Source organism: Pelodiscus sinensis, chromosome 25 (assembly GCF_049634645.1).
Source record: "Pelodiscus sinensis isolate JC-2024 chromosome 25, ASM4963464v1, whole genome shotgun sequence".
Taxonomy (NCBI): domain Eukaryota; kingdom Metazoa; phylum Chordata; order Testudines; family Trionychidae; genus Pelodiscus; species Pelodiscus sinensis.
The window spans coordinates 21,989,567-22,004,471 of NC_134735.1; positions in this window are offsets into that span (position 1 = coordinate 21,989,567).

The window sequence follows — 14,905 nt, forward strand, 5'->3', positions numbered from 1 at the left end:
CGGCCTTTCCACGCGACTCCCCAGAGCCTCGCGCCGGAGCGGAGGGCAGGGGAGCACGCGGCCTGCCTCAGACGGGGGGGTGCAGGACCCAGAGAGAGCAGGGTCGCTCCGTCTGCAGCCTGGCCATGGGCCACTGGAATTCAACACACACAAAAGTGCGAGGGGGGGGGGGGGTCTTGGCCTCGCCCGCTATAGGGCCAGGGTCCAATTGTGGCCCCCAGGGGCTCAGAGCCAGCCCACTCCCTCCCTCCCTCTCTCCGCCTGGCCCGCCCCCTCGTGCTCTCCCCTCCCTTCCCTTCCACCCCCAGAGCTGCCCTACCCCCCCGGCTCTTTGCTCCATGGTGCCTGGGCTGCGGGGTGGCCGGGGCGCGGAGCTGCGCGGGGAGGGCAGAGCAGTGACGCGCCCGCAGGGCACCTTCCTGCGCCGGTTCTCACAGCCCGTGTTCCCGGCTGGCGGGGCACCTGGGCGGCTCCCAGGAGAGATTCCGGTGCTGCCCAGTGGACTGGCCGAGCGCCCCCAGCTGGCAGCGTGGGTTTCTACTGGTGGTGCACATGTGACATGCCGGAGTGCACAGAACAACATTTATTCCGCACACGGATGGACAATATTAGGGGGACCTTTGCTCACCACCGGCCTGGCTGAGCCCCGAGGGGCTCCGGCATCAAGCAGGCCCTTGGGATTCTGATCCTTCATTTCAACCCTGCCCTGCAGGTGCTGGAATCGGGGTTCTGGGGGCTGCTGCAGCCTCTAGCACGAAGTGGTTTCCATTCTACCTAGGGTGCTTGGCACCCTGCCCCCCCCCCACCTTTCCCTCCCTCTGTGCCCCTCCCCCACGCTTTCCCTTCCCCCTCCCCCCCGCCTGTGTCTCAATCATCCCATGCCACATGGCACAGAGCCCCCCTCCCCCTGGCACCCGGAGGCTGGCGGCGGGACCCGCAGCACCCAGCTGAGGCTGGTGGGGGCGGCAGCGGCAGCGGAGGGACAAAGCCGAGCAGCCAGGCCTGCCCCTGCGTCTGCGTGCAAAGAGTTAAGGCTCTGATCTGCCGCGTGAGTTGTGGGGAGAAGCCGCTTGCCACGCGGCGCTGGCACAATGAGACGGAGGCACGTTAATCGCGCCTCCCACTGCTCCATCGCTTCTGCTCCAGTGGCCCCATTGAAGATTTCACTTTTCTTTTAACAGTCAGAATAACAGAATGTGACATTAAGCCTTTTACATGCAGCAATTTATTCTGAAATATCGGGGCACTCCAGGCAGGCTCCGGCACAGTAAATAAGCCAGGCGGGAGCCGGGCCACGGAGCCGGGCTGCGGCGAGCACACAGGAGGCAGGCGGTGCTGGCGTGGGCAAAGGGGGCTCCCTGTGACCCGTAATGACTGAACAATCGGAGCTGGAGAGAAACCCCCCCCCCCCGTCAGGGCAGCAGGGCCCAGGCGTCCCCCGAACAGACATCAGGCAGAGAACGTCACCGGGAGGCAGCGTCGCCGTGGGGCGGACGGGGAATGAGCCAACCCCCGGGAAGGCCTGTGCTGTCGGCCCAGACCCTGCATTTCTGTTGGGCCTGTAATGACCCCGGAGCCCCGGATGTCCCAGCGCCACAGGAAGGCGGCAGCCACCTCTGGGGCGGAGGGGGCAGCAGATGAGCCCTGCCCAGCAACATGCCCAGCGGTTTGGGGGGCACAAAGGGGCGTACTCCCCACACCAGCCCCCTGCAAGGGGCTCACGCAGCCAGTGAAGGTGCAAATGGAGAGATTTAGGCTTGGAGGAGACGGCTGGCGGGAAGCGGGCTGGCCTGCAGAACACTGGGGTGGGGACCAGGCAGCGGGGGGCTGCAGGGGCCATGGCTCCCCAGGAGGGAAGGGGGAGGATCCCGGAGTGGGAGCCTGGTAGGATGCAGTCCGGGGGCGAGAGCCGCAAAGCTGGGCTGCTTGGAAAGGGGCCCCGGGCTGGCCCCCAGACAAGAGGGGGGCCGGGTTCCCCTGCGAGGGGTGCCACGAAGGGAGGATAGAGCCAGGCAGGGCGGGAAGAGGTGCCACCCAGCACTTGGGGGTCTCAGAGCCCTGCGTGTTCCCTGGCTACGCCCCAGCGCTGGCGTTGAGTGTCCCAGCCTGTCACCTGGCACCGTGCCCCGCGCAGTGACCCTCGTGGGGAATGCACCCTGCCCGCCTGGCACCGTGCCCCGCGCAGTGACCCACGTGGGGAATGCACCCTGCCCGCCTGGCACCGTGCCCCGCGCAGTGACCCTCGTGGGGAATGCACCCTGCCCGCCTGGCACCGTGCCCCGCGCAGTGACCCTCGTGGGGAATGCACCCTGCCCGCCTGGCACCGTGCCCCGCGCAGTGACCCGCGTGGGGAATGCACCCTGCCCGCCTGGCACCGTGCCCCGCGCAGTGACCCACGTGGGGAATGCACCCTGCCCGCCTGGCACCGTGCCCCGCGCAGTGACCCACGTGGGGAATGCACCCTGCCCCCCTGGCACCGTGTCCCGCGCAGTGACCCTCGTGGGGAATGCACCCTGCCCGCCTGGCACCGTGCCCCGCGCAGTGACCCTCGTGGGGAATGCACCCTGCCCGCCTGGCACCGTGTCCCGCGCAGTGACCCGCGTGGGGAATGCACCCTGCCCGCCTGGCACCGTGTCCCGCGCAGTGACCCGCGTGGGGAATGCACCCTGCCCCCCTGGCACCGTGCCCCGCGCAGTGACCCTCGTGGGGAATGCACCCTGCCCGCCTGGCACCGTGCCCCGCGCAGTGACCCGCGTGGGGAATGCACCCTGCCCGCCTGGCACCGTGCCCCCCGCAGTGACCCACGTGGGGAATGCACCCTGCCCGCCTGGCACCGTGCCCCGCGCAGTGACCCTCGTGGGGAATGCACCCTGCCCGCCTGGCACCGTGTCCCGCGCAGTGACCCGCGTGGGGAATGCACCCTGCCCGCCTGGCACCGTGTCCCGCGCAGTGACCCGCGTGGGGAATGCACCCTGCCCCCCTGGCACCGTGCCCCGCGCAGTGACCCTCGTGGGGAATGCACCCTGCCCGCCTGGCACCGTGCCCCGCGCAGTGACCCGCGTGGGGAATGCACCCTGCCCGCCTGGCACCGTGCCCCCCGCAGTGACCCACGTGGGGAATGCACCCTGCCCGCCTGGCACCGTGCCCCCCGCAGTGACCCACGTGGGGAATGCACCCTGCCCGCCTGGCACCGTGCCCCGCGCAGTGACCCGCGTGGGGAATGCACCCTGCCCCCCTGGCACCGTGCCCCGCGCAGTGACCCACGTGGGGAATGCACCCTGCCCGCCTGGCACCGTGCCCCGCGCAGTGACCCGCGTGGGGAATGCACCCTGCCCGCCTGGCACCGTGCCCCGCGCAGTGACCCGCGTGGGGAATGCACCCTGCCCGCCTGGCACCGTGCCCCGCGCAGTGACCCGTGTGGGGAATGCACCCTGCCCGCCTGGCACCGTGCCCCGCGCAGTGACCCGCGTGGGGAATGCACCCTGCCCTCCTGGCACTGTGCCCCGCGCAGTGACCCGCGTGGGGAATGCACCCTGCCCGCCTGGCACCGTGCCCCGCGCAGTGACCCGTGTGGGGAATGCACCCTGCCCGCCTGGCACCGTGCCCCGCGCAGTGACCCACGTGGGGAATGCACCCTGCCCGCCTGGCACCGTGCCCCGCGCAGTGACCCGTGTGGGGAATGCACCCTGCCCGCCTGGCACCGTGCCCCGCGCAGTGACCCACGTGGGGAATGCACCCTGCCCGCCTGGCACCGTGCCCCGCGCAGTGACCCTCGTGGGGAATGCACCCTGCCCCCCTGGCACCGTGCCCCGCGCAGTGACCCACGTGGGGAATGCACCCTGCCCGCCTGGCACCGTGCCCCGCGCAGTGACCCACGTGGGGAATGCACCCTGCCCGCCTGGCACCGTGCCCCGCGCAGTGACCCTCGTGGGGAATGCACCCTGCCCGCCTGGCACCGTGTCCCGCGCAGTGACCCTCGTGGGGAATGCACCCTGCCCGCCTGGCACCGTGTCCCGCGCAGTGACCCTCGTGGGGAATGCAACCTGCCCGCCTGGCACCGTGTCCCGCGCAGTGACCCGCGTGGGGAATGCACCCTGCCCGCCTGGCACCGTGCCCCGCGCAGTGACCCGCGTGGGGAATGCACCCTGCCCGCCTGGCACCGTGCCCCGCGCAGTGACCCGCGTGGGGAATGCACCCTGCCCGCCTGGCACCGTGCCCCGCGCAGTGACCCGCGTGGGGAATGCACCCTGCCCGCCTGGCACCGTGCCCCGCGCAGTGACCCGCGTGGGGAATGCACCCTGCCCGCCTGGCACCGTGCCCCGCGCAGTGACCCGCGTGGGGAATGCACCCTGCCCGCCTGGCACCGTGCCCCGCGCAGTGACCCGCGTGGGGAATGCACCCTGCCCGCCTGGCACCGTGCCCCGCGCAGTGACCCGCGTGGGGAATGCACCCTGCCCGCCTGGCACCGTGCCCCGCGCAGTGACCCGCGTGGGGAATGCACCCTGCCCGCCTGGCACCGTGACCCACGCAGTGACCCGCGTGGGGAATGCACCCTACCCGCCTGGCACCGTGCCCCGCGCAGTGACCCGCGTGGGGAATGCACCCTGCCCGCCTGGCACCGTGCCCCGCACAGTGACCCGCGTGGGGAATGCACCCTGCCCGCCTGGCACCGTGCCCCGCGCAGTGACCCGCGTGGGGAATGCACCCTGCCCGCCTGGCACCGTGCCCCGCGCAGTGACCCGCGTGGGGAATGCACCCTGCCCGCCTGGCACCGTGTCCCGCGCAGTGACCCGCGTGGGGAATGCACCCTGCCCCCCTGGCACCGTGCCCCGCGCAGTGACCCACGTGGGGAATGCACCCTGCCCGCCTGGCACCGTGCCCCGCGCAGTGACCCGCGTGGGGAATGCACCCTGCCCGCCTGGCACCGTGTCCCGCGCAGTGACCCGCGTGGGGAATGCACCCTGCCCTCCTGGCACTGTGCCCCGCGCAGTGACCCGCGTGGGGAATGCACCCTGCCCGCCTGGCACCGTGCCCCGCGCAGTGACCCGTGTGGGGAATGCACCCTGCCCGCCTGGCACCGTGCCCCGCGCAGTGACCCGTGTGGGGAATGCACCCTGCCCGCCTGGCACCGTGCCCCGCGCAGTGACCCGCGTGGGGAATGCACCCTGCCCGCCTGGCACCGTGCCCTGCACAGTGACCCGCGTGGGGAATGCACCCTGCCCGCCTGGCACCGTGCCCCGCGCAGTGACCCACGTGGGGAATGCACCCTGCCCGCCTGGCACCGTGCCCCGCGCAGTGACCCTCGTGGGGAATGCACCCTGCCCGCCTGGCACCGTGCCCCGCGCAGTGACCCGTGTGGGGAATGCACCCTGCCCGCCTGGCACCGTGCCCCGCGCAGTGACCCTCGTGGGGAATGCACCCTGCCCGCCTGGCACCGTGCCCCCCGCAGTGACCCGCGTGGGGAATGCACCCTGCCCGCCTGGCACCGTGCCCCGCGCAGTGACCCGCGTGGGGAATGCACCCTGCCCGCCTGGCACCGTGCCCCACGCAGTGACCCGTGTGGGGAATGCACCCTGCCCGCCTGGCACCGTGCCCCGCGCAGTGACCCGCGTGGGGAATGCACCCTGCCCCCCTGGCACCGTGCCCCGCGCAGTGACCCGTGTGGGGAATGCACCCTGCCCGCCTGGCACCGTGCCCCGCGCAGTGACCCGCGTGGGGAATGCACCCTGCCCCCCTGGCACCGTGCCCCGCGCAGTGACCCGTGTGGGGAATGCACCCTGCCCGCCTGGCACCGTGCCCCGCACAGTGACCCGCGTGGGGAATGCACCCTGCCCGCCTGGCACCGTGCCCCGCGCAGTGACCCGCGTGGGGAATGCACCCTGCCCGCCTGGCACTGTGCCCCGCGCAGTGACCCACGTGGGGAATGCACCCTGCCCGCCTGGCACTGTGCCCCGCGCAGTGACCCACGTGGGGAATGCACCCTGCCCGCCTGGCACCGTGCCCCGCGCAGTGACCCGCGTGGGGAATGCACCCTGCCCGCCTGGCACCGTGCCCCGCGCAGTGACCCGCGTGGGGAATGCACCCTGCCCGCTGGGGGACAGCCGCGCCTCGCAGGGGAAAGCCACCGTCCACGAGGCAGCTTGTGGACCAGGCTCGCCCGGGCCGGTCCCCTCTCCAGCTGTGCCTGCCCTGGAGAGGTGCTTCTCAGCTGGCCCCAGAGCTGGCTGTCCTCTCGCCCAGAGCCGCGATGTAAATGAAGAAAAACAAGTGGCTGGAGCGATGGACGCGCCAAGGCTGGGTACCGCTGTCCCGGGGCCGGCGGGACTGCAGCTGGCCCCTTAGTGCGAGAGCAAATGCACTGAAGTTACCAGCTCTGGGGCCCCCAGCGCAGCGGGCGGGTCCAGCTCCGGTAAGTGACCCGGCCTCCTGCGGTGGGTGCTGCATTAATCCAAGGAAGGGCTGCGACTGCCAGGGACCCTGGGATCTGTCGGCCCCATGGATCTGAGCAGGGCGGGCCGGGTGGTGTCTCCGCCTCATGCCACGCTCCCCGGCTGGCTCCTTAGCTAGCCCCCCACGCCGCTGCGGGGCCTGCCAGCTGAAGCCCGCCCTGCTGCTCCGGGCTCAGCCAGGAACCCTCGCCGCCTGTGGCAGAGCCCCCGGCTTTGCTCCCAGCATCAGCAGGGGGATGGTGCCTCCGGGCAATTCATTGGCTTTGCCGGCTGCCCGCCCCAAGCCGCCAACCCCGAGGGAGACGTTTCAGCCACCGCATTCTCCAGGCCGGCACCGCATCCTGCTACCGCCCCCAAGGGTTCTGTGCCCTGCGGGGGGTCCAGAGAGGGCAGCTTTGCCCACTAGACCAGGTGCATCCTCCCATGCTGGCCAGCGAGGCCCCTGCGCTGGGTGCACCAAACAGTTGCTGCTGGCAGGCCAGGAATTTCTGCATATGCCCAAGGGCGCTGCCCGTGGCAAGGACCACGCCGAGGCCTTGGCTCCGGGTTCCACAGCCCACGGCCGCGTTTTAGTGCCGTCGGCAGGCGTCAGCGCTGCTGCGTCATTAGCCACAGTTTATCCTTGTGTCCCACTTCTCCTCCGAGCAGCTCCCAGGGCTCTTCGAAGGCAGGGAGAGCGGCGCCTCCCCGCTCCCTGGGAGTGCACGAGGCTGCATCTGACCGTGCACCCTGGGCCAACAGCAAACCGAGCTGGGCGGGGTACAGAGGCGCTGGGCTGCCAGCAGTGAATAAAGCGTCTCCATGAAAACAGAACTAGGGAGCTCTGCGGTGCACGCTGGGCCCGCTCTCCCAGGAGTGGGACACGCCAGACGCAGCGTCCCCAGCCGTGGCGCTAGGCTGATCGCAGGGCGCGGAACCGCCGCGGCAGCTCACGCTCTGCTGTTCCACAGGCCACAGACACACAAGATGGCCCTGGCAGCACAGACCCGTCCCGCCGCGCACGCTCACGTGGGAACAGGCCCGTCTAAGCTCTCGCGGCTGGATTCAGACTCCGCAGTGGGCGCACGTCCGCTCAGACACCTTCTGTGCTGCCCGCTGAGGGCTAACCCCGGGCACCCGGGCCGTGTCACGTGCCAGCCCTGATCACCCCGTGTGCTCGGCACAGAGCCATCGCGGGCTGCTTTAAAGTGCCTGCTTCCAGCTGCCTGGACTCCCACGCTGCCCGGGGGCTTGGCAGCCAGGACCAGCGCCCCGCTGAGGCTATTTCAAACACTCCTGCGGTGCAGTCCAGTCCTCAGCTGCTCTGGGTGCTCCCGATGGCCCTAAGGAAACCCCTGTGGCACTGCACTGTGGCCCGGACCCCACGTGGGCAGAGCCACAACACTCAGGCCACGGCTACACTGTGGCGCTATTTCGGGATGCTGGAGGTAACGAACTATAATGGGCGCGCCATTCCGAGGTCCCTGTATGCCTCGTTCCGCACGCGGTGAGGCACGCTTCGGAAGAGCCGGCTGCGCAGACAGCGCCAAAGTACAAAATAAACTCTTTCGAAATTGACTCGAAATAAGTGACGCAATTCGCCTAGCTTCCTTTGAGCTCCGGGGGCCGTGTAGACACCCCCTGGGGACGGGCTGTGCGGGGCCGGGGGCCGTGTAGACACCCCTGGGGACGGGCTGTGTGGGGCCTGGGGCTGTGTAGACGCCCCTGGGGACGGGCTGTGCGGGGACGGGGGCCATGTAGACACCCCTGGGGACGGGCTGTGCGGGGACGGGGGCCGTGTAGACACCCCTGGGGACGGGCTGTGCGGGGCCGGGGGCCATGTAGACACCCCTGGGGACGGGCTGTGCGGGGACGGGGGCCGTGTAGACACCCCCTGGGGACGGGCTGTGCGGGGACGGGGGCCGTGTAGACACCCCTGGGGACGGGCTGTGCGGGGCCGGGGGCCATGTAGACACCCCTGGGGACGGGCTGTGCGGGGACGGGGGCCGTGTAGACACCCCTGGGGACGGGCTGTGTGGGGCCGGGGGCCCTGTAGACACCCCTGGGGACGGGCTGTGCAGGGACGGGGGCCGTGTAGACACCCCCTGGGGACGGGCTGTGTGGGGCCGGGTGCCATGTAGACACCCCTGGGGAGGGGCTGTGTGGGGCCGGGGGCCCTGTAGACACCCCTGGGGACGGGCTGTGCGGGGCCGGGGGCCGTGTAGACACCCCTGGGGACGGGCTGTGCAGGGACGGGGGCCGTGTAGACACCCCCTGGGGACGGGCTGTGTGGGGCCGGGGGCCCTGTAGACACCCCTGGGGACGGGCTGTGCGGGGCCGGGGGCCGTGTAGACACCCCTGGGGACGGGCTGTGCAGGGACGGGGGCCGTGTAGACACCCCTGGGGACGGGCTGTGTGGGGCCGGGGGCCCTGTAGACACCCCTGGGGACGGGCTGTGTGGGGCCGGGGGCCCTGTAGACACCCCTGGGGACGGGCTGTGTGGGGCCGGGGGCCATGTAGACACCCCTGGGGACGGGCTGTGTGGGGCCGGGGGCCCTGTAGACACCCCTGGGGACGGGCTGTGTGGGGCCGGGGGCCCTGTAGACACCCCTGGGGACGGGCTGTGTGGGGCCGGGGGCCATGTAGACACCCCTGGGGACGGGCTGTGTGGGGCCGGGTGCCATGTAGACACCCCTGGGGAGGGGCTGTGTGGGGCCGGGGGCCGTGTAGACACCCCTGGGGACGGGCTGTGTGGGGCCGGGGGCTGTGTAGATGCTGCAGCAAGGTGCCCTGCTCAGCTGGAGAGGGGCGGGACTGGCTGTGGCCCTTGGGCAGCGTCCAGGGTTCACGGCTCCCACCATTCGCCCGCCGCGTTGGCCCGTCCCCACAGCCCAGTCCCAGCCGGTCTCTGCCCGGGCTGGCCTGTGAGCGGCCCCTGCCGAGCTCGTCACGCCGCACAGCCGCCCGCCCTGCCCCCAGTCTCGCCCTCTCCCCAGGGTCAGGGCGGGAGGGAAACACGTGCTGAGCTGGGTGCCCCGGTTGCGTCTCGCCCTTCCCACTAGGCCACACTGCCTCGAGCAAAGCTGCCGGGCCGTGGGCTCCCCAGTGCACGGAAAGCAACCCTCGCAGCCGCTGCACCGAGGCCGGGGGAGACTCCCAGCCCAGGCTGGACGCGCTGGGCCTCAGAGGAGCGGGCCCGCCTGGCAGAGCCCAAGGTGGCCGGGGGCAGCCCTGCCCCACTGCACCCGTCCTGACCTGTGCGCCGCGTGGGCCTGGCCCTGAGGCCTGCGCTGTTTCACAAGCCCCGTGGTGGCTCGGCAGGCGCTGCCCGGCCCGGATCGCGACCCAGCAGGGCTCAGCGATGGGAGCTGACCCCATCCCCCTGCAGGACACTGGGCTGCAGCCCCCTTGCCGTTGCAGGGGGAGCGGAGGCCCGAGAGGGGCCGGAGCTCTCCCCAGCGGGTGACTGTAGCGGGACTGGCAGCCTCCTGCCTCCCGGCTCAGCGTGGCGCGCTCTCGACAGCGGCTCGTTTGCCAAGAAAGCCCTCGCCGCCGTTTACAGGGACAGACGGGGACTTTTATGTGCAATCTGCACAGCTCTCCAGAAAGCACTTACCGTTATGGTGCTCGTGAAATTTATAGCCAGTTGGCAGGGCTGCCCGCTGCCTCCCCTCCGCCAGCCACCATGGAAGGAGCCAGCCACACATTCAAGTGGCATGAAAGGCATTTCTACAAGTCAGGCTCCTGCCCAGTCTTCTACACTCTAACAAGTCTCTAACAAGCAGGCAGGGTCTCTTTGTGCCCAGGGAGAACAATCCCTTTCAGAAATGGCCTTTTCACAAAGCCTGCACCTTCCCTCTAATTAAGGTTAAATAGCTCCATGTTTTCTGGCCAATTTCATTCTTTTCCCTTATTCCCCTCTTAACAAGGCAGCCTTTAAAAAGGCTCCACTAATTGGTGTCTGCTTCTCACATACCAGGCATGCTTTGATAGCCGGCTAGAATGCCTCCCCCATCCATCAAACGTACCGAGCGCCCGCCGGCTAACGCGCTCCATGTGTCTTCCGCAGGACTGCGCCGTGCGGCAGGTCCCCAGGCCCGGGCGTGCCCGTTCCCACCTGCCCCCTCGCGCCGCCCGGCAAGCAGGTCCTGCCCCTGCTGCGCCCGCCCCCCCAGCCCCCTGGGAACAGGCAACGAGAGGCGCCCAGGGCAGACGGGCAGCGCGACGTGTGTGGCCAGAGGGGAAATGCACCGTGGGCAATTGTCATGCTGATGCGCCTGGACGCAGGCCAGCGACGCCCAGCTCCGCCATTGCCTCCGCTGGTTCTCCGTGGGCGCCGGGGAGGAGGGGCCGGGAGAGATGTTACTAACAACTCAACCCCCCCCCCCCCCCGCACTCCTGGAGAGAAACATACGGGCGGGACAATCGCTGGGGAGCGCCACCCACTCCTGCCCTGCGCCCCCGGCTGCGTGGTATCAACACAGGCGGCATCTGCACCCGCTCTCAGGTTGTGGGTTCCAGGAAGAGCCCCCCTCCAGTCAGGCTGTGCCAGGACAGGGGCTGGAGACACCTGGAACGCCTGGGCGCTGGTCCGTCCACCTGCCCTCTCCGGCGCGGTTTTGCACAGGTCCCTTGGAGTTCACACCCCAGGCCTGCCTTGGAGCAGATTCTGGGCTGCTCCTGGGCCTTGCCCCCACGCCACTGGGGAATTATGGATCGGATCAAAAGTCTGTAAGGTGGGTAGAAAGCTGGCTCCATCACTGGGCTCCGCGGGTTCTGATCGATGGCTCCATGTCCGGCCGGCGGTCGGCTTCAAGCAGGGTGCCAAGGGTTGGTTCTAGGGCTAGTTTTTGTTCAGCATGTTTCTCAGTGAACTGGATGAGGGGATGGGTTGCACCCTCGGCAAGTTCGCAGATGACACTAAGCTGGGGGCGGGTAGATACGCTGGAGGGCAGGGAAAGGATCCAGAGTGACCTGGACAGCTTGGAGGATTGGGCCACAAGAAATCTGATGAGGTTCAACAAGGAGAAGTGCAGAGTCCTGGACTTGCGATGGAAGAATCCCAAGTATTGCTACAGGCTGGGGGCTGACTGGCTAAGTAGCAGTTCAGTAGAAAAGAACCTGGGATTTATAGTGGATGAGAAGCTGGATGTGAGTCAGGGCGCCCTTGTAGCCAAGAGGGCTAATGGCACATTGGGGTGCATTAGGAGGAGCGTTGCCAGCAGATCCAGAGATTTGATTATTCCCCTTTATTTGGCTCTGGTGAGGCCACATCTGGAGTATTGTGTCCAGTTCTGGGCCCCCCACTACAGGAAGGATGTGGATGCACTGAAGAGAATGCAGCGGAGGGCGACCAAAATGCTGAGGGGGCTGGAGCACTTGACCTACGAGGAGAGGCTGAGGGAGTTGGGTTTGTTTAGTCTGCAGAAGAGAAGAGTGAGGGGGGATTTGAGAGCAGCCTTCGACTTCCTGAAGGGGGGTTCCAAAGAGGATGGAGAGAGGCTGTTCTCAGTAGTGACAGATGGCAGAACAAGGAGCAATGGGCTCAAGTTGTGGTGGGAGAGGTCCAGGTTGGAGATTAGGAAAAACTGTTTCCCCAGGAGGGTGGGGAAGCACTGGGCTGGGTTCCCTGGGGGGGGGGGGGGGGGGGGATCTCCATCCCTAGAGGTTTTTAAGTCCCAGCTTGACACAGCTCTGGCTGGGTTGATTGAGTCGGGCTGGTCCTGGCTTGGGGAGGGGGCTGGACCCGCTGGCTCCTGAGGTCTCTTCCCACCCTGGGATTCCATAATTCCAGAACACTTGGCGCGGAGCATCAGGGTACCGGCCTGCGTCTCCCATTGTGGGGAATGCACCAGCTGAGCACCCTGAGGGGACTCTGGGGGATCCCTTTTGTGCCTCTCACTTCAACAGGAGGCTGCCTGCACCAACCAAGCAACCTGCCCTTCAGTCACCAGTCACGTGCCAGGCCCATGCCAGGAGCCCTGCAAACGCACCCGTCCTTCCCCTCCCTACTGTGACCAGGAGAGCCCATCTCTGGGCAGCAGAGGCCTGAGCATCCCCAGGGCTCCGGCTCCCTGCTGAGACGGCCACAGAAGCCCCCATCAGCACACGGGACGGTGGCTTTGCTGTGGACACGCGTTGAACGGGGCTGAGAACCCAGCGACTCCTTTGCTCAGACCAGCAGGAAGGCAAGAGACTCCCGAGCAGCCACGTCCGTGCCCGTTAGGTACCGGGGCGGGCTCATGGTCTAGGGATGGGGCGATTCCCCGCAGGCGCTATGCGCATGTGCACGCGGGCCTGGGCTCGGACTGTGGGGTGGCCACTGCAGTGCAGAGCCTCTGGCTTGGCTGGAGCCTGGTCTCGGAGATCCCCCAAGGGGACCCCCCCACAGCCTGGGCACCAGCCCCAGCCCAAAGGCCTGCACAATGATTTAAGGCCCTGCTGCTATGGCGGCGCGTCGGGGACCCCCCGATCCTGCACCCCGCCTGCAGCAAGATGAGACTCCGCCAGCCAGTAGAACAGAGCGTTCACTGCTGCTCCAGGACCCAGCCCAGCACAGGCGTGATGTGGACATGAGGAGTCAGGGGCTGGCAGCCCTAGAGCCCTTAGCCGAGGGGTCCACAGGCCCCTGGGCCCTCAGCACTCAGCTTAGTCTCCTCTCTTCATGTTTTCCAGCCAAACTGCCCAGCTCCCAGCCCTGCCCCCCAGCCAGGCGGCGTCTCCCCCCCCCCCCCCCTTTGTCTCTCCCCCTGGGAAGAGCCTGGTTACCTGCTCAGGCTGGGCCTGGGTGTCTGGGCCAATCCACGCGTGGGTGAGTCAGTGGGAATCGCACAGCCCAGCGCAGGGGGACCCGGGTCACAGAGCAGACAGCCCCCCCTCCACTATGGCACAGATGCCCTAGCCCCAGGGCTGTTGCTGCAGGGGACACACGGATGTGGCCAGGCAGGGCAAAGTGCAAAGTGAACATCAGAGCGGCCAGGCTGGGTCAGACCAAAGGTCCATTTACCCAGGGTCCTGTCTGCCCACAGTGGCCAATGCCCGGTGCCCCAGAGGGAGTGAACAGAGCAGGGAATCATCAACTGAGCCCTCCCCTGTCCCTCATTCGCAGCCTCTGACAAACAGGCTGGGGACACCATCCCTGCCCATCCTGGCTCATAGCCATTGCTGGACCTGTCCTCCGTGAATCTATCGAGCTCTTTTTTGAACCCTGTTAAAGTCCTGGTCTTCACAACATCCTCTGGCGAGGAGTTCCACAGGTTGACAATGGATTGCATGAAGAAAATCTTCCTTTTGTTTGTTTTAAACCTGGTATCTATTAATTTCATTTGGTGACCCCTAGTTCTTATGTTATGGGAACAAGTAAATAAATTTTCCTTATTCATGTGTAATGATTTTATAAACCTCTATCACATCCCCCTTATCTCCTCTTTTCTAAACTGAAAAGTCCAAATCTTTTTAATCTCTCGTCATATGGGACCCGTTCCAAACCCCTCCTCATTTTTGTTGCCCTTTTCTGAACCTTTTCCAATGCCAATAGATCTTTTTTTGAAATGAGGTAACCACATCTGTACGCAGTATTCAAGATGTGGGCGTCCCATGGTTTTATTTAGATTTTCTTTATTTAATAAGATTTTCTCTGTCTTATTCTCTATCCCTTTTTTAAAGATTCCTGACATTCTATTTGCTTTTTTCACTTCGGCTGCATAGAGTGGATGTTTTCAAAGAACTATCCACAATGACTCTGAGATCTCGCTCTTGGGTAGTTGTAGCTAAAATAGTCCCCATCATATTGGATGTATAGTTGGGGTTATTTTTTTCCCATGTGCATTACTTCATATTTATCAACATTTAATTTCGTTTGCCATTTTGTTGCCCAATCACTTAGGCAACAAATCACATTGAACCATAGGCTAAAATAAGATATGCAATTTGAGCTATGCAAATTGCGTATCTTATTTCAATGGTATTTCAAAATACAGTAAAACTCCATTGGTCCGGCATCCAATGCTCCGGCACTCCTGATGGTCCAGCACCATCGGGAACCCGGAAGTGCTCTTGGCGGCCGGACAATTGGAGCTGCTCTGCTCCCGGCTTCCCCAATTCAGCCGCTGCTGAAACTGACCAGCAGCTGAATCGGGGACGCCTGGGGCAGAGCAGCTGGGGTGCTGCCGGGTTGATCCCGTAGCGCTGCCCCTCGGCGCTATGGGACCAACCTGGCAGCACCCCAGCTGCTCTGTCCCAGGCGTCCCCAAGAGCAGCTGGGGTGCTGCCGGGTTGGTGCTGTAACGCCACCCCTCGGCGCTGCGAGATCAACCCGGCAGCACCCCAGCTACTCTGCCACAGGCATCCCCAATTCAGTTGCCGCTGAAACTGACCAGCAGAGGCTGAATCGGGGATGCCTGGGGCAGAGCCGGACTATCAGAAGGGGGGGGCTATGATGGGTCTGGGGTGGCATCCCCCCAACCCTACCCCAGACC